Raw genomic sequence first — 23,751 nt, forward strand, 5'->3', positions numbered from 1 at the left:
TATACGGATTACGTGTCATAAATGGTGTGTGCTGTAGTCGAACTGGCGTCTGCTTGATAGGCGGATGCTCTAACCACTACACTATTGTTGTGCTGCCTCATTTGCATGGATACCCATGGTTCATAGTTACAAGAACAAGCCCAGCAAAACAACAGTAACGCAGCAGTCATCCATTCTCTGGTCGGAAATAAACCACACCACTACACATGCGCCACTCCCTACTGCTCTGGACACGTCCCGTATGTTGGCCCACTCCAAGTATATTCAGACGTCCCAAGCTTATAGTCCTGGGACATATGTTCCTATAATGGTTAGGTTGTTCAATTAGTCTTCCAGTTTTTCTCATCTGAATGGTAACTGGGACTGCCCTGTACCTGTTTGAAAGTCAGACTTAGCACGTGCACACAGTTAGTTCCACTGTTAGCATCCTACCTGTGGTTGGGCATGCAAGAGGTTTGCTCACCTCTGGGCAGCTTAATATGACAGCATTAAATACTACGGGGGGTTCCGCTGCTGTTTCCCTTCACATTCGTTATGACTGCTTTATTGTGTCCATGTTCATTCTTATGGATATATATCCGTCTGTACATTCACAGGCATATACACCTACATGCATTTTTACATTTCCCATACGGTTGAATGACCGCCAGTTACCGTTGCGCATACCCACTTACGTCTGCTTTGAGGCACCATAATCACCCTATTTCCAACTGCCATTATTGTGGGCATCATTTAAAATTAGCAGCCCTTGCATGGCTTGGACCCGGGAACAGGAACAGCATAGTCACTGGTTCTACCACTAAACCATCCGTGATACATCCTGTATGGATGGTAATTAGGATATATGACTTTACTACAGGCATTCCACAGTACTGGCAACATATGTGACAGTCGGTTGGTGTACATATGTATAGTACATGTTACTGTTCATATGTTTCTGAGAGGCATATGTATACATTTGCAAGTATGCATATTTATGAATAGGACATATACTTGACAACTACTTATATGCATGCATTTGTGATGTGTAGCTATACGAATGTAAGTATGTACATTTATAGATATATGACTACATATCTGGAGTTATACATGGCCATGTATATGAACAACTGCATATGGGAGGTACCTGTACCGTTTGTATACAGGGGTTGTGTGCATCATTACGATGAGGAACCTGGACGGGGTATATAATTTGTGGACATGTACTATTTGAAAGACGGCTATGGGGAAGCTTCATGGGAACATGTGAAAGGTATTTATTCCTGATAATGCACATGGGGAGAAGTGCATCATGGTCAGGTGTTTAATCCCGCGTCGCAGGTTCTGCAGGACCGGGTGGAGGCTGAGCAGGGTTGTGGTCAGGTACTGCTAATCTGACTATTGCCCATGTAGGGGTGCCACCTTTTCAAATGCCCAAAGTGGGACATGTTTTGTACAAATGTCTGATTTTGCAAGGCAAAACATACCCACAGCCAGTACATAGGACAGAACTTCACTGTTTTGCCTACATAAATGCTTATTCTTGTAGCATTTTAGTTGCTTATTCTGTTTCTTATAACATTTAGGTGTTTCAAAAAAAGAATAACTGTTTTATGCAACTATTACATTAAATATTGGAAATATGTTTGTCCTAATATCTCAGGACATTTGCCATTTTTTGTTTTTATGCAGGACACAACTGGCCAAAGACGGACTGTCCCTTGCAAAGTGGGACAGGTGGTAGCCCTAGTGCCCGGATGTCAACAGGGGTGGACATCGTGTTATGCCACAAAGTCTAATCTTGAGAATAGACACTTATCCCATGAGGGATGTCCACAAGTTGTGAACGACGGACCCCATTCAGATGGCTATTCGAAAATGTGGTAGGGTTATGCATGCATGGGATATCTATTTTGCAAACCTGAGACTGCCTAGGGTGTGACTGCCTACTAGATATGGGTAGAGGGCACTATGTGCAGATATGGCTGCGCCAAGCTAGCAGCCCGAGTATGGGTGGTTTTGATGGACGTTCAGCAAGGGGGAGGTGGTGTGCTGTGGAGGGGATGATGGGTATTCAATTATGTATCTAGGTGTGTTGGGGTTGGATGGCTCAGTTCTGACCAGACCATTATGTGGGTGTGAGCCGGTAACGTTTCTGTACATGTGTCTTGCACATTTTAATGTTCATATGTTTGTGGGATTGTGTTCTGCAGTATGGACTGTCAGGGTGTATTGCAGATGTGAATGTATGTTCTTTGGTTTCCTGATTCACCCACTGCTCCCTCATACACCTCCAGTTCACCTATTGTACATCCGACCCAGTCTCCCCTTGGCAAATTATTACATTACATCTCACCCCCCCCATATTCCACACACACCATCCATCCCTTCTCTGGTTGATGGCCCATGGCACAGACAACAGAACACATTCTGTACTCTACATATCTCTGGTACCAATATGGTTGTGAGGACAACCCTGGCATATTTGATCTTCCACATGCTGTACTTCACACACATAGATACACGCAAACACCTATCTTTCATGACATGGTAGGTAGACCCGGGTAATACCCATTCATCTTTGGGCTGTCCAGACAGGGATGACCTGGACCGCGAATGGACAGATATTGAGCGAATGCTCTGACCATTGGTAGGGTTGCCACCTTTTCAAATGGCCAAAGTGGGACATCTTTGGGATATACATCAGATTTTACAGACCAACACATACCCACGGTCAGTACAAAGGATAGTACTTTACTTTTATGCCTAAGTGACAGCTTATTCTTTTAGCGGTTTAGTTGCTTATTCTGTTTCTTGTAACATTTAGGTATTTTAGATACAGAATTAACTATTTTATGGAACTATTACATAAAATATAGGACATAATTATGTCCTACAATCGCAGGACATTTGTAATTTTTAATATTTGTGGTAAGGACATGACTGCCCAGAGAGGGACTGTCCCTCACAAAGTGGGACAGGTGGTAACCCTAACCATTGGGCTAGGTTTAGCAAAGGGCAGCGGCGCGCAAACATGCTATGTTTCGCTTCCACTTGGTATAACAATCAACACTACAATGGAATATGCGCACAGGGTTTTAAATGTCATTTGTTCGAGGGACGGGGGCTCAATATTCAGCTACGTGCCTTTGTGTTTACTTTTTATTTTGGTGTTCGCGAAACTGTCTTGTATGCTTTGCATACATTTCAGTATCCACGGACACTGACATGAGTAATTACTATGACAGGCAGGCTGTACTAGTCAGCATTTTAGTTTGCGCGTCTACAGCCGACATGTTCACGCCTCCGTGCAGCGCTTAGACACGCCCCCTGCACTTACGCACGTTTCCTATGCATGTGGATGTTGCGGCAGCGCGCCTTCATTAATATGCATGTGGTGCTGCTGCGCCATCTCTACGCCGCACAGTTGGCGCAAGGCTAACGCCATCCTTGCGCCGAGCTTCATGAATCCCGGGGACTGTGGTTCATCATAAACAGAAACTATTCTTGATGTAGCAGTCGAATAGATCAGTCACAGCTCCCAAAAGACCATTATTAAGCAATAATTTCAGGGGTGTCCTGAATTTTGCCTCAGATGTTTACCTCTTGCCCCATATATTAGTGACTTTTAGAAAAAAGGTGCTGAATTATATTTAATAAATAATATTTACAGTTATAAGCTTTATTTCAGAAAAATGTGTATTACTTTACTTCTCTTAACTTATTCAGGGTCTCGAATTAATAGTATCAAAGTTACGAGTTATACATTTTAAAGTGTCCTTATTATTTGTTTTTACCACTGGTTCTGTTGAGAGTCATCTCTATTTCGTTGAAAGCTATTCACCGAACAGTTTTAGATACGGAGGACCCTTGTCAAAAAGTTTGCCATTTAGGACAAATACTTTATCCAGCCACCAACTACACAAGCAATGACTCGCATTCTTCTGCCTGTACTTCACAAGTTGCAACTGAGTGATACACCTGTTTAGTGATGTGACTGCGACTTTGCGTTACTTCATCATACCCAAACCCTCGTAACTACCAAAAACACACCACCACCGAAAGTAACCTACTACTGAAACCGGCAACAGCACATGCCCGTCACGAGTCTCCTGGTCACGTGCTCCAGCAACACGTCACGGACCTAAGTGTGACAGTGAAGTCGCCCTCTTTCTGACTGTGGAGTACAGGATTTGAATCTGTATGCTACAGGTTTGTGGCACACTTTATTTTGTTCATATACTTGGAAATTTGGCCCGCATTTATTTTAATGTGCATATTCTATTGTGGTACATGGGGTATGACTGCCGCATTTCCGTGTTAGCGACTACTTGAATGTAATAGAAATTGTCACTTCCTTAATGATATTCTTCTACAGAATTATCTGCACCGGCTAAAGTTTTCAGTTTAATTTTAAGTGAAGCCCTCATTCATTCATTTGCAGAACTGTGGGTTACAGCAGAAAATGTGAAGCAGTGCCAGGCCTTCACCTAGAGCACTGTAAAATTATTTTGAGTGTTGGGGGATTGCATTTTATTAAATTAGAAAACACTGCATTCTTCATGTATGGTATAAATATTAGTCACCTGATGCTATAGATTTCTACTTTCAGAACATCTGTATTTATTTCTGGTGTAGAGTATTTGAAAATAGTTGATCTTTCCTTACGTTACACTTAAAATTTCCCACGCTGTACTGTTTTTTAACAGTATCCGCACAAAACAGTGGCTGCAAATCTGGAGGTGCTTATCTATTATTGAATCAACTTCTACATGGTTGTACTAGAGTAGATGTTTTGTTGTGTGTGAAGATAAACGGGATAAAGTTGTCTGCATTCCTAGTAGGCAAACCTTGCACTTCCTAAACTGATGTTTTCTTAGTGTGTATTTTTTTATTTCACTGAAAAACATATTTATGCCTGCTTCTGCACGTTTAATAGTAAGATCCAGAAAAGCAAAGCATCAGCTTTGTTACAGAAATGATTTAACAAGGCTGCACAAACATATGATATGTTCACCAGAAACATTAACTGTCTTGGGTGGGTTGGTGGGTGGGGGGTAGTGAGGATCTTATGCTTGGCGGGGATAAAGTTGTCTGCATTCCTAGTAGGCAAACCTTGCACTTCCTAAACTGATGTTTTCTTAGTGTGTATTTTTTTATTTCACCGAAAAACATATTTATGCCTGCTTCTGCACATTTAATAGTAAGATCCAGAAAAGCAAAGCATCAGCTTTGTTACAGAAATGATTTAACAAGGCTACACATACAGATGATATGTTCACCAAAAACATTAACTGTCTTGGGTGGGTGGGTAGGGGGTAGTGAGGATCTTATGCTTGGCGGGGGGGGGGGGGCTACATTCCGTTGGGTAGTGCAAAAGTTGATGTACGGTTACAAAAAGTGTGGTTGCACCCACAACACTTATAAATCTTTGTGATTAAAAATAAAATACAGTTGCAGAAAGACATATTTCACCCCTAAACCACATAGCTGATGTTAAGGTTGTTGGCCTGGAAAGAGTAGAGGCAGTTAGTATAAGGCTGAAGAAGAAGAAGAATTTAGGCTAAGGGCAGGTGGTGTAGCCAGTATTTTAGCACTGTACACCTCCTTGTACAGTGTTAGCCTCCTCACATGTAACCCTCCCACTACACTCTGCATGATGCTAGAGAATTTGGACAAAAAGATTGTAATTATGCAATGTAACTTGTTTTGCCAGTTGGAAATTCAGTGGATATATTACATGGAGTGCAGATATGTGTATCATTATTCAAAGTAGTTGTGCTAAGTGAATATCTTAAATGTAATACAGAAATGCATAACAATTATACAAACTGGGCGTGCTAATTCTGTTATAGAATGCAGCCAAGTAGATTTATTACATATAATACAGATATGCATAATAGATATTCAAACTTGATGGGATAATTCTTTTTTAAGATGCAACCAAGTAGATTTATTACATGTAGTACAAGTATGCATAGCAGTTGTTTAAACTGGATTAGTTAATTCTGCTACAGGATGTATTCCTGATCTCGAGAGGTTGTTCAGCAAAAGAAAGACTATATTTGGCAACATTTTGCGCCAGTCCATACAGAAGTAAACCCCTTCTAATGAAAGCAGGCATTACATTGCCCTTGTTACAGGTTCATAGCTAAGTACTAGGCTAGCTACCCTTGAGGGACAGTTTAGGCTAGTTTCCCTTTTTGTGCTTAAATTATCATATCCTGTTTGGTTAGATTGGCCTTAACCATCCCATGGTCGATAATTATATATTACTTTTAATGAGAATAATTGGGATCATACCATAGATAATTTCAGGGGACACATGCATGGGATAAAGCATTTAGGAGCTGCCTCTGTGCATTAGTAAGGGGGCAGTCCTGGGATAAATATTCTATTTCCCATCTTTAGATTCAAGTTGTGCATGAATATGAACAGGGATGAACTTTGTTTTATGTGGATGGGGAGCCTATTCCTGAGCAGCAGTGACCTGTGCGAGACATACCTGTCGGTCCAAATTATTCTGTTGATGTAGTAGAAGAGTTTTGTATCCCAAGACCAAGTATTTCACATACCATTTGACTTGCTGATGTGCAGTAAATTCATCAGTATTGGTTCTGAGGATGCCATGTATGCCAATCACAGGTCGCTTCTTAGCAATCTGTAGAATACCAAGTGTAGGGACAGGGCTTTGAGTTGGTCAATGGTAAGACATGTTGTTTAGACCTTGTAATCTTTTAGTAAGGTATCTCTGTGGGTGTTCCAGTTTTTGCATGTGCCATAGGGGCCATTATATTCAGTGACTGGCCTAATGAAGGTGAGTAAAGGTGGACAATGACATAGATCTAGACACAATCTCTTTGTTTATCAGCTGTGCAGTATTGAAGGACATTCCTACAAATATGGACACATGTTGGTGAAAAGATAGGTCACTGTTCACATAAGTTCCCAAATCCTGAACAACTGGATCAACTCTCAGGGGCATATTATTAATGTGGTAATTTCCCTGGGATAGATTACTTCCCAAGGGATACAATAATGCATTTTTTGACATTTAGTTTCATTCCATGATTTTGACAGCAGTTATTATCTGGGACAAACCTTCATGGTATGCTATTGTTATGTCATCTGCTCACCTTTTTTTCACTTGCTTAGCTATAAGTCATTTGCAGTCTAATGTACAGGGAGAGTCCTAGTTAATATTCAGCTTTTTGTTATCGGTTAATGCACTGCCCACATAATGGTTATACAGACAGATACATTACTCCTGAGTTGTAAGAGGAGTCTGTAGTTATGTTTATCAGCAAGTCAGGTCTGAGCAACTTGCAGACCTTGAGACTTTAACAATATTTTGCTTATGAAGGTTGCCAGATCTGCAGGCTAGGGGAATTTCATCTGTATGCTATACACCTATGTAGCAGTGGCTTATGGCCTTATGAAGACTTTATGTAGACTGCTGCTCATTCGTCTCTAACACAAATAATAAGAAGGCTTGGGGTTTCACTTAGATGCTTTAATATATAGAAATATATCAGGATGGATAGCAGCGTCTTTAAATACGAACAAACAGAACAGACGGAGCTTACTTACATGCATGCGTACATCTCAGCAGCTAACTACAAAATGGCAATCAGACTTGCATGTGCTCAGAATTTGTACTCTACTGCAAGCCCTTGGTTAGCTTCTTAATGGTACATACACACTCATTGATCTACATCCTCCCTCTTAAAAAGATTGCCCTTCATAAAGACAATATTAGAGTTAGGCATACATTACTATGTACATAAGAAACAAAATACAATGTTCATGTCCAAGGTTCTGCATATTTACTGCAGGGTTTAGAGATTCAACCATATCTCGTAACATAACAGTTGGGAGTAAATTTAGCAACAGGGACAGTCTGCGGTACACAACTCTTATCAGGAACCTCTGAATTCATTACAGCAGTGGGAATGTCCTCTGGAACTTTCTCTGGAATTGGAACACCGGATAATTCACTTTGAGATAAAGTCTTTCTCACAGGCTATCTGCTGTGGTATAGGCTCGGATACCGGTAGTAAATGCCTCCGATTCCACCTAAAGATTCCTTCTACTGTTTTCACAGTGTACGATCTTGGCTCTGGACCAGTATTCGTCACGACACCAATCCATCATAACCTTTGGACACTTGCATCCTTACCACCTCTCTTTCTCGTAAGGGATTGAGCGGTCTGCTGGTCTTATTGTAGTAGGACTTCTGGGATAGGCATTTCTTCAACAGATTGTGTTTCACTGATCTGTTGTTCTTGATACATGGAATCAGCAATTGACTACTGATTGGTAATGTGGCTCTGGTTTGTCTCGACAGAAGTCTCTGAGCAGGTAAATCAAGAATTTTTCTGAGATTCAAGAGATTCAGGAAAACATCACTGTTGTCTCATTTTGACTTCTCTAGTAACTGCTTTGCACTGTGCATTCTGCCAAACCATTTGACTGCAGGTGCTCTGGACTGTTTGTGACATGAGTAAACTCCCATTCCTCAGCAAATCTTTTGAACTGTTGGCTTGTAAACTGTGTGCCATTATCAGAAATAACTGTGCAGACTTCCATGTATAGCAAAATGATACTTCATCTTAGTACTGACTGTACTGGATGCTAGATTGGGAAGTAAGTCAGTTGGAGTAAGAGTCTGCTAACACCAAATAATGTTGACCATTCCACTTGAAGGTATCAGTGGCTACTGTCGACCAAGGTAGTTCCGGAATCTGGTTAAGCTGAAGTGGTTCTTTCCGTTGATGTGGCTTTGTACTGTTACACACAGAACAATATTATAGTGCTCTCTCAATGTCTTGTGACATGGCCAAAATACTAGTCCTCTCTCCCTTCTTTTGGTAGATTTGGTTCCTGGGTGACCGCAATGCAAGATAGTAATGTACTCTGGTTGCAAGTACTTTGGAACAATTACTTTCGGACCTTTCATCATGACACCTTTGTCAGACAAAATCTCATCTCTGTATGGAAAATAAGGTTGCAGATTTTGCGGTAAACTAGATTGTTTTGACGGCCATACTTGACTGATAAAGTGGTTGAGTCTTTGTAAAACTGGATCTGTGGCTGTGTTATCTCTCAGCTCATCAAGATGTGTGGAAGAAACATTTCTCACTTCCATGACTTTGAAATCATCAGTCCAATGAGAACCTTGGTTTTCACTCTGTTCAGTGGTATTTCTGGGTGATCTGAATAATGTATCAGCAAGATAAAGAAGTTTGCCTTTCTTGTAGACAAGAATGAATTTGTACTTTTACAGTCTTGGCATCATACATTGCAGTTGGGCTGGAGCTGAATGCATTGGCTTTCTCAGGATTCTGACTAATAGTTGGTGGTCTGTTTTGATCTGGATAGGTGTACCATAAACATAATCATGGAACATCGAATAAGCAAACACAATTGCCAAAAACTCTTTCTCGATCTGGGCATATTGCATCTCAGTTTGGGAAAGAGTTCTCGATGCATAGGCAGCAGGTTGATCCTCTTGTAGAATGACTGCAGCAAGTCCAAATTTTGAAGTGTCACAGGACAATGTTACTGGTTTGTGAACATCATAGTATCTGAGAGTTGGTGGACTAGCAATTCTCTGTTTCAGGACATCAAATGGTCTTTGGTGTTGCTCCAAGCAAGACCAGGACACATCTTTACATGTCAGCTCTCTGAATGGTGCTGAAAGTTGGCTCAAGTGTGAAATAAACTTGCCTAGGTAGTTGATCATGCCAAGAAAATGTTGCAGGGCATGAACATTGTCTGGAGGTGGCATCACGAGAATGGCTGTTTGCTTTGAACGGTCTGGTCATAAGCCTGTACTCGTAAATAAGTGACCAACGTAAGCAACTTCTGGTAGCCTGAATTTGCGTTTGTGTGGATTGAGCTTCAGATTCACTTGACGTGCCCTTTCTAGAAATGTTCTGAGGTTTTTGTCATGCTCTTTTTCATCATGATCTACTAATATGTCGTCTACTTTGATAGCACAAGGATACACAGAAAAATTTGCTCCATTGCATGCTGAAAGACTTCACTTGCAGAATTTATCCCAAATGGCATTCTCAGAAATCTGTACCTGCCAAACGGAATACTGAAAGTAGTGAGCATTGAGGATTTTTTGTCAATCTGAATTTGCCAAAATGAACTTTTTGCATCTAAGACAGAAAAAATAGTGGCATTTGGCATTAAGGTTGTGACTTCTTTGACTGTGTGCATTGGATGATGAGGTCTTTTTAGCACTTTGTTCAAATCTCATGGGTCAGTACATATTCTGATGTCATGTGAGCTTTTCTTATGAGCTACTACCATGGAAGATACCCATTTGGTTGGAGTTTCCACTGATCAAATGGCACCTTGTCGCACTATTTTATATAACTTGGCCTTAACTTTGTCCTGCATGGCTGTTGGAATTTTTTTGTGCTGGTCTGATAACTGGACTGACCTCTGGGCCTAACTTCATGGAGTACACAACTAGTAGTTTGCCTAGTTTGTCTTGGAAAAGATCAGCATTAGTGGAAAAATGTACTGGGCAAAATTAGTGTTTTTTTAAACTAATATAGTGGACTTCCTTAGTAAATGAAAGCAGTTCCATTTTCAAATTGTCTCTGAGCCCTAATAATGACTGGACGTGCCTGTTGACCACATAAAATAATAAGTCGTAGCTTCTTCCAGTAGTATAACATGAAAGCACAATTGAGCCTTTGGTTTGAATGTCTTCACCTCCATAAGCAACAAGTTTCACAAACCTTGCCAAATCAAGCCTTTCACCTTTACATACTCTAGCAAATGTTTCTGCTGTTATAACATTGCACTTGGAACCTGTGTTAGCTTTGAGCTCTATGTGTTTGCCATTTATTCGAGCAGTACAACATACTTCATTCTTTGCCCTTAAATCTACTGCTTGGACTGTTTCATGAAGCACTGACACACCATCAGCATAAAGAGTGGGGTTGCCACAGTCTTACTGATCAACTCGTTTCTTAAAATGTTCCCTTTTAGTAAAAGAATGTGGGCCTTTTGATTTACAAAATCTTTTGAAGTGATTCCATTTATTACATTTGTGGCATTGCTGAGCAAAAGCTAAACAGTTTTCCCTTTCAGATTCATGATTCCCTCTACAATTACGACAGTTGACAATGAAATATGGTTGGGGCATATGCTTTCTTGTGCTTCACTGAGACTGTGCGACTTCTGGAGTGTGCTAGAAAGTTCTGGGGTTTACCAGTGAGTGCTGCAGGGGTTGCAGCTGCCATGTGCTTGAGCCTGTTTCGTTTAATCATGTGCCGCATACTATCAACATGATTTTTGTCACTGTGCCTTCTAGAGCTGCTCTCATTTGTAAGCATATTTGTGTGCTTTTCTGTGAGTTCCTATATCTGGCAAATCTTAATGGCCTTATTGAAAGTTAAATCACTGTCACGAAGCAAAATCTTTCTCACAGCATCATCTTTTATACCACACACAAGTCTTTCCTTTATCAACTCATCCCTTAAGTCACCAAATCTGCACATTTTAGCCCTATTTCTTAGGTCAGTTATATATAGTGTAAAAGTTTCACCAGGCTTTTGATCCCTTGTGTAAAATAAGTGCCTTTCCATTGTAACATTTGTCTGGGGGTTACACATTTCTTTAAATTTACATTTTAAGCAGTCTGGGTCCTCTCTTAACTCACCCTGTATGACAATATGATGCCCCCCCCTCCAGCATAAATAGCAGGTGCATACACAAATGAACGTTCCCTTTCTGTGGCTTCTGACCCAGCTAAATTGAGTATAATAAATGCCTTTGTATGATCATCTTTATCAGAAAATGCAGCCTGTATGAAAATGTCATACTTTTACTCAAACACTCTCCAGTTCTCAGCAATATTATTGTCAAACACAAGTGCACTGGGTTTTCAAAATCTGTCTGCCATGCCCACAAAGTATATACAAACATATTGAAAATATGGCCCTTTACTTACGAACAGACTGTTCTGTGAGCTTGTAACAAACAAATGCACAACAAACTCTTCAAAATACTTTACTTTGCGAAATGTGCTCCGTAATGGCTGCATTCTGTGAATTATGACCTGAACTGGCTGTACTTTGCGAAATATGCCTTGTAATGGCTGTGGTCTGCAAAATAGCTTTACTGTAATACTGCACAAACGTGTGTACACTTTATACATTTCTGATAACTCAGATATCTTTGCTTAATATGAAATTATATATGCTTTGTGAAAATGCAGTTGTTTCCCTCTATAGTATTCATTTTATGCAGTTCAGACTTTCTTTCAAATATTTTCCGTAGTAATTTGAATATTTTTATCAATATTGTACATATCGGTTTATGCAAAAATCGTTTAGAATGCTCTGTATGCCTCATTTCATATTATGCAAAAGAAATAGTGCTGAGCATGTTTTTAATACCTGAAATTTGTTTCTGACCTGTTTTGCGAAGTTTGTGCATTTTTAGGATGCTCCACTCATCTATATTTCACCAGCATTTTGCTTAATATGAAATTATATATGCTCTTGTTTTCCATACTTTTCTAATAGTTTGTTCCAGTGATCAGATTTTGCTGATCCCTGGGCTTTGTCTTGGTTCCTGTTTTCTCCATTTTCCTTGTTTGGTCAAGGGGTAGTTTCTTTACTCACTAGTGGGAGTAGGGAGTACTGAGCGGCCTGTTTGTCCTCAGAGGAGTGGTTTAAGGCAGTAACTTGTAGTTTATTGGCCATTTTGGGTCATTTCCTGTCTTTTCCAGCCCCCTGCTATAAAGCACGCTTTAGCGCGAATTAGCGCGGAGCTGCCACCGTTGCACACTAGGGCAGCGCCGGTTAAGCAGGTTTAAACTATTCGGGCTACCTAAAGTCCACTCTTCAAATTTTCCCTTAAAACTACCTTCCTCGAACTATACTACTGATCTAATCAGCGTATCCTATAACTAAAAAGATCATCCCTACTTGACTCCAAGTAGACTATTCTCTATCTGTTAAACCTAGCACTTGCTCCTACAGTACTTATTACCTTGATACGGCACTCTTGTAATAGATAGTACCCCAAAAAGGCAACCCCCCATTTCTCGGTCACCCACGTCCCCCGGAATCCTTTTTAAAGTTTTTTTGTCTATCCTTCTAGCATGTCGAGGGATCAGTTGCTAGTGTCCTCTCCTGCTCAGCTGGTGAACCTGGGAATATTGAAGCAATGCTACAATTGCCTCATGTACACAGACAACCCTCTCCTCCTCCCACAAAACACAAATACATGCGAGAGATGCAACTATACGGCCAAACTGGAGGCTGAGCTCTCTCAACATAGGACTGGCAAGACCAGTCAGGAGGAGAAGGTTACCACACACACTATAGACCCAGTCTCACATAGTACCATTACAACCTCAAATCATACACATAAACACACAAAGACATACTCGGAGGCTCTGATCAAAAATCTACCAAAACAGCAGAGGCCACCAAAGCAGACACCCAAACAACCACCACCTCAGAACACAACACCTGCAACACATAGACCTCACAGTCAGAGTGTCAAACAGTCACAGCCCTTAAGGCCAAACACAATGCCAGACACACTAGTCATTGGTGACTCCATAGTCAGACACACTGACGTCCTGCTCACCAGACTGAGTAAGGAGACGGTCACAGTAAGCTGCCTGTCGGGCGCTAGAATCCGCCACATAACGCAAGCACTCAGGTCTCTCAACAGCAGGTACAAATATGACTCAGTCATTGTCCACGCTGGTGTAAACGACCTGAGACGTACCTCCTTGGACTACATGAAAAGAGACATTGAGGAGCTCTCTGATTATGTAGCCCAGGCAGGTATGACCCTGACCTTGAGCAGTATCCTACCTTCACCAAGAATGATGCCACAATACAGAGATAAGATGATCAGCTTTAACAATTGGCTTAAACACTGGTGTCATTCAAAGGGGATCCAGTGTCTGTCTGCCTGGGATGACATGCTGGACAAGCCACGCTGCTTCAGGGGCCGGCTTGCACCTGTCACCTCTGGGATTCCGGATATTGGCAAGGGCTCTTGCCACCCCCATAGTGCCTTTTTTAGGCAAGGCTCAAATTCTAAACCTACCACCCTAGAACACAAAAAAGGAAAAAAACTAAGGGTAATGCTGCTCAATGCCAGAAGTCTAAATCTCAAAATGCACGCACTTGAGGCCCTTCTCAATATGGAGAACATCGATGTCTGTGCTGTGACAGAAACCTGGTTCAAGGCTCCTGAAAGCACCCCAGCGCTATCAGGTTTTACCTCATATCATGCGTTCCGGCCCCAAAATCCGGACAATACCAAGAAAGGAGGGGGGGTATCCATATTCATCAAGGACACCCACACCTCAAGACTGGTGGCAACGCACGATGCATCGGAGACCATCCAGGTGCAATTAACCATAGGCAAGACTGCTCTGCAAATTGTAGCATGTTACAGGCCACCCTCACAAACTCAGGAACCTCACATGGCCTTCCTGAAAACACTAGAGGGGATAAATGTATCACCAAACACCATCATACTAGGTGACTTCAGTTACCCTAATATAGACTGGGAACACTACTCAAGCCCAAACACCCTAGCCCAAAAGTTCCTGGAATTCATAAACTCAAATGCCATGGAACAACTAGTCACCATCCCCACAAGAGGAGATAACATACTTGATCTCATCATCACGAGCATGGGAGCACAATGTTCAACACCGGAAGTATACCCCTCACTGGTGAGATCAGATCACAAACTAATCTCGCTGGAGGTCCTCATCCCACCCCCACCTGAAATAAAAAAACACCACAGTAAAGAACTTCTCAAAAGCCGACTTCACACTTCTAAAGACTAGTGTGGTCTCCTTTAAGGCCCCCGAGCCATGGAAAACAGTACTCAAGCCGCTGAATCACTTACAAATGCCTTCTACCAGCACCTGCAGGACTGCATGGATAAGGCAATCCCAAGCAAAACAAAGACTCTTTGTACCAAAGGCAAGCGTCCAGTCTGGTGGACCCCAGCCATAAACAAACTCTACAACAAAAGGAGGAAGCTACTACAAGATAGAGCAAAATCCTTAAAAGGTAAGACACCCTTGATCACTATAAGTAAAAACTAAGAGCTCTCATAAAATCATCCAAAGCAAATTTCGAGAGAAAAATAGCTAAAGACTCAAAAGACAATCATAAGGCCTTCTTTAGCTATGTTAGAAACCTGGGAGGAAACTCCCAGATATGCTCAGAACTAGTTCAAAATGATGTGAAGATTACTGATCCTACAGACATTGCCAACATACTGGCTGACAGGTTCAGTGCAAACTTCTCCCCTCCCCCAAAAGGAGAGATAACTATACCAAACGATTGCAGCCCCCAAACATCTCCAGCGCCCAAGTGAGAACTGCTCTCTCCAAAGCAAAAACACAGCATCCATGGGACCTGATGGTGTCCCCGGCTGTGTGCTCCACGAACTCAATGAGGAATTAAACCCACAGCTAGGACAGCTGTTTAATCAAAGTCTTACCTCTGGATACGCACCCAGGAGTGGCGCACTGCAACTGTTGTCCCACTTCACAAAGGCGGTGCCTCCACCGACCCTGGAAATTACCGCCCATTAGCTTGACAAGCCTTATCTGCAAAGCCATGGAGAGGATCATAATGGACCTCATAAATAAAGACATAGGGAATTTGCAGACTTTGGATCCAACCCAGTTTGGCTTTGTCAAAGGCAGATCATGCCTTTTAAACTTGGTTGACTTTTTCGAAACAGTCACCAAAGCCATTGATGAGGGAAAGGCAGTCCACACAGCCTACCTCGATCTGGCTAAGGCCTTCGATACAATACCCCACTCGGGTATCATTGAAAACTCATCAGCTTAAATGTTAACCCATACATCACAAGATGGGTTGCAAACTGGCTGAGTGACAGAACCCACAGGGTCAGAGTTGCTGGCGCCATGTCAGACTCAAAGCCTGTCACAAGTGGTGTCCCACAGGGCTCAGTCCTGGGCCCACTCTTGTTTGGCATCTACTTTTCCAAGTACAAGCAAACACAGGAGGGTTATGGCTGACAAAGTTTGCAGATGACTGCAAACTGGGCGCCATAGTAGAAAACACATCTGACACAGATATCCTTCAGAAGGGTCTCACAGAAATGGATAACTGGTGCCAGAGCCACGGCCTAAAGTTAAATGCCGAAAAATGCATAGTCATACCCTTCGGGAAAAACAAGGTTACCCCTAGCTACCAAATAGGTGGCAATCCACTGAGCACAGAAGAAGTTATCAGGGACCTGGGGACCCAGGTTGATAGTAGTCTGTCATTCGACACCCATGTAGCTAAAGTAGTTAGGAAGACCTTCTACATTGCCCACCTTATCATGAAGGGATTCTCATCTAGATCAAGGGAGGTCATAGTCTCCCTTTACTCATCACTCATCAGACCAATGATTGAGTACAATGCCCCATTCGGAATGTATCTGACCCGACACTTGCAGCAGCTGGAGAGGCCACAAAAGTTCCTCACCAAAAGGATAAAGGGTCTCAAAATCTGTCCTATGCTGCCCGACTGAAAGAACTCCAGCTCTATTCAGTCGCCACCGCTTGCTCAGAGGTGACCTTTGCCTAACATACAAGGCCATGTCAAACCCAGATTTGATGAATATGCTTCACCTCAAAAATCTAGATCCGTCAGAGCCACAAGGGCGGAGACTTAAACCTCGACACGGCTATTAATAGGACGTGCTGGAGGGATAGATTCATCACCCAAAGACTCCTATGCTGTGGAACAAAATCCCGGTACATGTGAGGCAGAGCACCTCGCTGGCCTTGTTCAAGAGAAATCTTGACCAATGGATGGGAGATCGCAGATATACCCCAGGGATTACCTCAGTGTCACTGCTCGACAGAGGCACAGCAAAATAATGGGTATAGTTCCCCATACTAAAGGGGTGGCGTAAGCCACAAAACGATGGGCTAGGCTTGTAAATGCCCTCGGGCAGATAGCCTAGTATGAACCTATGAACCTATGAACCTATGAAATCATTTTTGCCAAGCCGCTTCTAGTTTCATGCCCCTTTGATATGCCGGTTATTACTTCATGCCGTTTTAGATATGCCACTTCTGGCACCATGTCCTTTTAGACATGCCACTTCTGGCACCATGTCCTTTTAGACATGCCACTTTCTGACATCAAGTTGCTCATTCGTCTCTTAACACAAATAATAAGAAGGCTTGGGGTTTCGTTTAGATGCTTTAATATACAGAAACACATCAGGATGGATAGCAGCATCTTTAAATAAGAACGGTCTAGTTAACAGACAGAGCTTGCTTACATACATGCTCACATCTCTACACCTAACTACAAAATGGCAGTCAGACGTGCACATGCTCAGTATTTATACTCTAGTGCAATACCTTGGATCGCTTCTTAAACATATATACACACTCATTTATCTACATAGACTAAGAGAAGAATAAAGATCTGAAGACATAAACAGGGCCAGCTCTGTGGCACAGAGGAATAAAGCCCTGTCTGTGAGCCAAGTGATCTGTGTTTGATTAGCAGCAAAGTTGGCTGCTGGAGCTGCCTGGAGTGGGAAGGTAAAGAAGAGGCTCTGTGTTCTTGCTTTTCTCATGGAGGGAGGTGTGGGTAATTTACTGGTGAGGGCAGGGCATTCAGTCAGATCTTCATAGTGGTGAGGACTTGGAGTAACTGCCTAGCTAAAAGGTGGGCCTATCCTAGGGAGTGGAGATATCCCCGTAGGCCACACCTTATTCCTCACACAGTCTGTAACATGGCTTCCACAAGTAGGGGTAGCGCAGTAATGTAAGTCTGTTTATATATTTATTTATTGTTGTGTCCTGCAGAGAAACTTTGTCATCATCAGTGAAAGGAGGATCTGGTGACCCTAGCCTGGAGGGATTAAACATCCAGATGAACTATACAAAAAACGACAACCAGAAGCAGGGAAGTGGGCCACACTGGGAAGGTGGCTTTGGGGAGCCACACTGCAATGATAGGTTTGTGCATCATTGAGCATATATGTTTGATGGGTCAGTCCAGATCAGCCGTTTAATTTAAAAAGGTGTTATAGTTCATGCCACTCCAGTGTTGCAGAAGAATAAAGCCCCGTGTCCCTGTTGACCTGGGTTTGATTAGCAACTGACAGAGCAGCAGATAGAGATTGGCATGGCAATCCTGGGGAGGATGGTATGTGAATATCTGTTAGTGACGATCCCTGGTTGAGCCCAGGGACATTTCTAGTGGATGCGTGGTCAGTCGGTGGAAAGTGGGTGAGAAGTTGCATGGCAGGGATTCTTGGATAATGTTGCAGAGATAGTTTATTGATATTTTACCCAAGTTAACTTATCTTATTGAAAACATAAGCCCAAACTCTGGCTTGTCACATGTCTCTGTGTTTCTGATTATGATGTCAGTCTTTTGGTTAAGTTCTTTACTTAAAATTCCTTCAGGCATTCCCAGTATGTACCTTGGCAGCAGATAATCCCTTCTGTTCTTAGCAGAAAAGGTGAACCAGATATCATCCATAGTTTATTTCCAAGATAAAATGAGTTTTGAGGTGCAAGGGGTGTAAATGTTTACTTGTTCAGCAAAATTAATTTCAGATAATTTAGACTGAATACAGGGAATAATACTTAAAACAGATGGCAGAAAATAATGGCAGTGGAAATTAAATAAAATCTGTAGCACAGAAAAACATGGAGAGATATGAATATTGGAAGTTGTATGTTATCATCAATCACTAAAGCAGATAACAGGAAAACACAATTTCAAGCACTGCCATGTACCATTACTGATAAACCCCTACAAACTTGGAGTACTCATTTGTCCTCAGATAAGAGCTGCTATGTCTTTTATTCAAGGACTGTTTCAGTTTATGCGTTAGTTGGTGTAACATTTTTCTGACTTGTGCTGATAAGCAGTCCAGCCTCTTTTGTCTTCAGGATGCAATTTTGTTTGCTGTCTTGTTGCTGAGGTTGGGGATCTATGAACAAAAATGTAGTTCTTGCAACATTTAGTGAAATCACGCGGTGGTGTTGCTGCGGTAGCGTTGTCGCCTCACAGTAAGACGCTGTCCGGTTCGATTCTCAGCTAGAGCGTCTTCTGCGTGGAGATATGCGTGAATGGGCATACCTTCGTTGAAGGTTGCCCGTCAGGGCTGGTAACTCGGCACGTAAAAATCAACTACCAGTTATTAGCAGACCAGAGTTCCGCTGTGGCGACCCCTAACCGGGAAAAGCCAAAAGACGCAACAACTAAGTATGCAACTCAAGATGCGGAAAAAAATCACTGTTCTCTAATGTGTCAGTATCAAAGAATAGAGGGTGAAATAAAGAATTTCTGAACGAGGAAAGTGTATGAATACCAGTGTAAAGAAGTAAGCAGGAAATGACTAACAAAATGCCACACTGAGGAAAGGTGAAGCACTTCAATCAGAAGTGGAGAAAATACCTTGTTATGGCTATATAAGGAAGCCAGAGAAGACAGAGGGGAGAGAGTGACGCTAAGTAAGTTATTTTGGTTACCCATTACAAGGCCCACATTAGATGGGGTGATGCCAGTTTTTATCACACAAGAAAGAATTGACTCTAAAAACTAAAGGATCACAGTACAGGTGGGCCTCATGAGAGTTAGAGTAAGTAACACTTGTAACTGATGGGACTCATGAGAGTAAATTACCTGATGGCTGGAATGAGATAAATCTGAGTTTCCTTTATAAGAGTGAGAGCAAGGCCCAAGCTGGAAACTAGTGACCTTTTTACTTTGACATCATTTGCATGGAGAATATTAAATTGAAATGGATATGGTGACATTTTAAAACTTTATGGAAGGCATGTGATGTGCTTCTGCAAAATAAGTCAGTGAACACATTACTTCATAATGAGTTCTAGGGTGATAGTATGTGTAAAATATTGACTGGACAGTAGGGTATGCAGGGTTATAAAGTGAGCTGATACAGAAGAAAGAACAGTGAACCAGTGGGCACTATATCAATCAGTACTACAACCAATCCAGTTGAAGTGTCTTCATAAATGATATTGCACACGTGTTGAAGGAAAATGTGCATTTTTGCTGTCGACAGAGGAAGGCGTGAAAAGGATAGAAACTGACTGGCAAAATGGGAAGTTCTTGTGTGAGTGTGTGTGTGTGTATGTATGTAGTTCTTGTGTGTGTGTATGCATATGTGTATATATATATATATATATATATATATATATATATATATATATGAAAAATGGGAAGTTCTTGTGTGAGTATATATATATATATATATATATATATATAAGTATAAATATATGTTTATAATTATTTCTATATATAAATATACCTATATTTGTGTGTGTGTGTGTGTGTGTGTATGTATGTATATGTGTGTGTGCATATATATATATATATATATATATATATATATATATATATATATATATATATATAGATAGATATGTTTATATGGATGTATGGGAACCAGATGGTTGAACATTTTGAATATCGAATATTTGTAATGCTGGCAGAATCGACTGAAGAGGTATTTGATCGAGTACTGCTGGCATTACTTGTGAGATTGCTGCATAGAGGGGATCCGGTACTTCCCCTTTTCCCACTGTATTGCAGTCTTAGAATTATTTATATTTAGCAGGGGTTATGGTGGGTGCACAGGGGCTTGCTCCCCTGGAAAAAGAAATGCCTGTCATTTGCCATTCAAAAATATTTTTGATCAAGTGTATGACACTCTCTTTCCTCTGTGTTTGCCAACCATTGATCTCTTCCCCTTTTACTCTATTCATACTCTGCTGTACACAGTGAGAAATGCAAGAGTCTTCATCCATTTGTTTCTTCATACAATTACAGGGGGCATTTTGCTATTTACTTTATTTCCTGTACCATTTGGCAGCTGATGGGAATGGCGAACTGCCTTAGTATTGGCACGCTCGTGATGTTTATGTTCATGGCACTTGTGAGTCCACTGTGGCACTCAGCTCCAAGTTGTTGACACAGCAGTATGCCTGATAGTCTCCCTCTTCCCAGGATGGGCAAGACAACAACTGGCATTCACTCCTACCCTCCCTGGTCAGCTGCTTTGATGCCTGGGTAGCTAGTTGACACTTGAGCTTCATCTCTGTGTGCTGTGAAGAGGACACAGAATAGGATCTATCCACAACCCCTTTTCCCATTTTTGCACATGGGGTCAGGGTGTCACTTCAGCAGTGGCAATCATCTCAAGCCACTGTTTACACAGCCAGGTATGTTGCCCTGCCTGGATGTTCTTCCACATCACACACTCACAACTATGGCCAGCTTAGTGTGCCCAGTCCATCTATTGCATGTCTTTGGAATGTGTGAGGAAACAGGAGCACCTGGAAGAAACCCACATGAACACAGGAAGGACATGCAGACTCTGCACAGAAGGCACCTCGGCCAAAAATCGAACCGGGGACCAAAGTGAATTCAGTGTGATGTCATATCAGTAAAGGCTTGTACAATAACAGGATGTATAGTAGGTGACTGGAGACTCCATCTCTGTAAAATAGTGAATATAATAGAAAGTTAAAGGAGGCAACACCATGGTGTGCAATCTGCATCAGATATATAAAGAGAAAGACTAAATATAACAGATATACTTGAAAAATAAAGAAGAGGTGAGATCTGATACAAGCATGCTAGTACATAAGGAGAATTAATGTAGTCCATCTGAGTGCCATCTTTTATGGGAGTGTAAGAACATGAGGACATATCCTGAGGATAAAATGTACATGGCTCAGATTTGTTTAAGTATGTTTTAATAGTGATGATGGTGGATGGTCAATACAGTCCTTCTAATGAGTTAATAAGGTCAAAAACAGTGATGGAGTTTGGATTGCAAGAAGTATGCATAAGGTAGTTCTAAGCTATAGCAGTTTTGTCAGTTTATTTCATCTTTGCTAGCCAAGTTAGTGTAACCCAGGCAAGGATGTTTTTCAGAGCAAACTTAAGTATAAATACTCCACAGTACAAATCTAAGGAGCATTTATTAGAGTAGTTATCCAGTGTAAGCAGTATGTCTCATGGCATGAGACTAAACTGGAGTGCCTGGAGGAAACTGCCACAGTCATGACGAAAGTGTGCAGATTCTACCTAGACAGCACTGAGAGGCCATGATCTTGTGCTGACAACAGGAGTAATCATGTACAACTGTGCTATGCTTAGCAAGAGGGAAGAGAGATTTGCAGACCAGATGATCTAATCATACATATCTTTTATCAGAATTTGTGTCTCTGTGGTTTAAGTGGTTTCATAGGTTCAAAAGTGTTTACTAGGCATGTTTTGAAAAAAAAAAAAGTGTTTACTAGGCTAACGATCACAAGGGCTTTTTTAAGCCTAGCCATGCATCCCAAATCTGGGAAAAGTTCTGGTACCCTTGATAAGTGTAAGCAGGGTCTTGGGAGATGAAAAATTTACAAGCAGAGGCCTGGGAGATGAATGATTTACAGGTTGCCTCTGTCCATTAGAGACATAGGTGCCAAACCAGGGATGAATTTCTTGTTGCCGATCCAGGTGTTCAAGTTGCACTTGAACTGGGTAAAGATGACTGCTGTGAGAGTAGAATTCCAACTTATCTAGTCACATAAGCTACAGAACACTGTACTCAACACTAATGCCACCATACAAGTCTAATGGTTCCTGTAGGGATCGAACCTTGGCTCTTTTGTGTGTGAAGCGGATGTGATAGCCACTACACTTCAGAACCTACAGCAGTTTGTAAAAGTAATTAGGTTCATAGGTTAGTACTAGGCTAGCTGTCCATGAGGGCCATTTTAAGCCTAACCAACTTCCCTCAAATATGAGAATCAAATGCCAAAACTTGTGTTTGTGAGGTAAGCACCTTAACCATTGCACCAACTCTCCCGAACCTTTATAATGTTTGTGTTATGCCCTGTATGCCTTAGTATGCTGATGGAATGTAATTGGCTACACCATTCAGTGATTGAACTATGGTTTGCCCTTACTCATATCCTCCCTCCACACATTTGTCCCTTACTGTAATTATGTATGCCTTATCTCTAATGATTTTTTTCTACAGTAATACTTCCCTCCTCCGTATCTCCTGCTCTTGACTCCTGTCCTCCCAACTAATGCTTTGCTAGTCCACCATTCTGCAGAGCTGTTTTTAAATAACAAAACTCATGCCACAGCCATGTCTTCCCTTAACCGCTGAGAGTGTGTATACATGTGCATATATATAAATATATATATATATATATATATATATATATATAAACACACACACACACACACACACACACACACACACACACACACACACACATCTGGTGCTCTTAACATTGAATCTGATGTAAATCTTTATTCATTACTTACTGTTAGGACCTCGGTTCCATCCTCGGAACCGATACAGCCATTTCCCAGCTCGCACAAGCCAAAAACTCGCAGCTAAGAACCTACCCACAATTCCCGTCTCCTAGATACTCCAGATCTTGTTTGCTGCGTTCCTAGTCAGACGTGTTAGCCATCTCTCTCAAAGCTAAGTAGTATTTTGTTGTTTTTATGACAGTTTTTCTTCTGAATTACAAAATTTTTAGTCAAGTTAGTCTTTTATCACTGCCGCCTATAACCTAGGCCTATTTCCTACCCTTTTTCTTGGTAATTTAATTTTTTATCTCTTTTGACTGTCCCTCTCTCCTGTCTTTGACAGGCCCCCCTTTACTAATGGTATTCCTTAACTTAACAGCACTGGTTTTTCTTCCTTAATTTTTCTACA

General features: G+C 41.5%; 1 protein-coding gene across 3 annotated transcripts in view; it reads left to right on the forward strand.

Moving 5' to 3' along the window:
• Positions 1 to 4,080: 4,080 nt before the first annotated feature.
• Positions 4,081 to 23,751, forward strand: part of CPQ (carboxypeptidase Q) — a 3,127,273-nt gene continuing 3,107,602 nt past the window's right edge. For 2 of the 3 annotated variants that reach the window (XM_044065627.1, XM_044065628.1), the window contains exon 1: positions 4,090 to 4,191. The gene's annotated coding sequence lies outside the window, so the exon portion shown is untranslated. Of the gene's footprint in view, positions 4,192 to 23,751 lie in introns of all 3 variants that reach the window. The other variant, XM_044065629.1, reaches the window with a different exon arrangement.

Source organism: Protopterus annectens, chromosome 3.part0, assembly GCF_019279795.1.
Source record: "Protopterus annectens isolate FY-2018-M chromosome 3.part0, PAN1.0, whole genome shotgun sequence".
Classification (NCBI taxonomy): Eukaryota; Metazoa; Chordata; order Ceratodontiformes; family Protopteridae; genus Protopterus; species Protopterus annectens.